Raw genomic sequence first — 750 nt, 5'->3', positions numbered from 1 at the left:
GGCATCTCACTGTTGTGGCCTCTCCCACTGTGGAGCACAGGCTCCAGACGCGCAGGCCCAGCAGCCATGGCCCACGGGTCCAGCCGCTCCGTGGCATGTGGGATCCTCCTGGACCAGGGCACGAACCCACGTCCCCTGCACCGGCAGGTGGACTCTCAACCACTGCGCCACCAGGGAAGCCCTAATCCATTTACATTTAAGGTAATTATCAATATGTATGTTCCTATGACCATTTTCTTAATTGTTTTGGGTTTGTTATTGTAGGTCTTTTCCTTCTTTAGTGTTTCCTGCCTAGAGAAGTTCCTTTAGCATTTGTTGTAAAGCTGGTTTGGTGGTGCTGAATTCTCTTAGCTTTTGCTTGTCTGTAAAGGTGTTAATTTCTCCGTTGAATCTGAATAAGATCCTTGCTGGGTACAGTAACCTTGGTTGTAGGTTTTTCCCTTTTATCACTTTAAATATGTTCTGCCACTCCCTTCTGGCTTGCAGAGTTTCTGCTGAAAGATCAGCTATTAACCTTATGGGGATTCCCTTGTATGTTGTTTGTCATTTTTCCCTTGCTGCTTTTAATACTTTTTCTTTGTATTTAATTTTTGATAGTTTGATTAATATGTGTCTTGGCGTGTTCCTCCTTGGATTTATCCTGTATGGGACTCTCTGAGCTTCCTGGACTTGATTGACTATTTCCGTTCCCATATTAGGGAAGTTTTCAACTATAATCTCTTCAAATATTTTCTCAGTCCCTTTCTTTTT

The sequence above is a fragment of the Physeter macrocephalus genome, chromosome 2 (assembly GCF_002837175.3).
Source record: "Physeter macrocephalus isolate SW-GA chromosome 2, ASM283717v5, whole genome shotgun sequence".
NCBI lineage: Eukaryota > Metazoa > Chordata > Mammalia > Artiodactyla > Physeteridae > Physeter > Physeter macrocephalus.
This window is presented reverse-complemented; position numbering follows the sequence as displayed.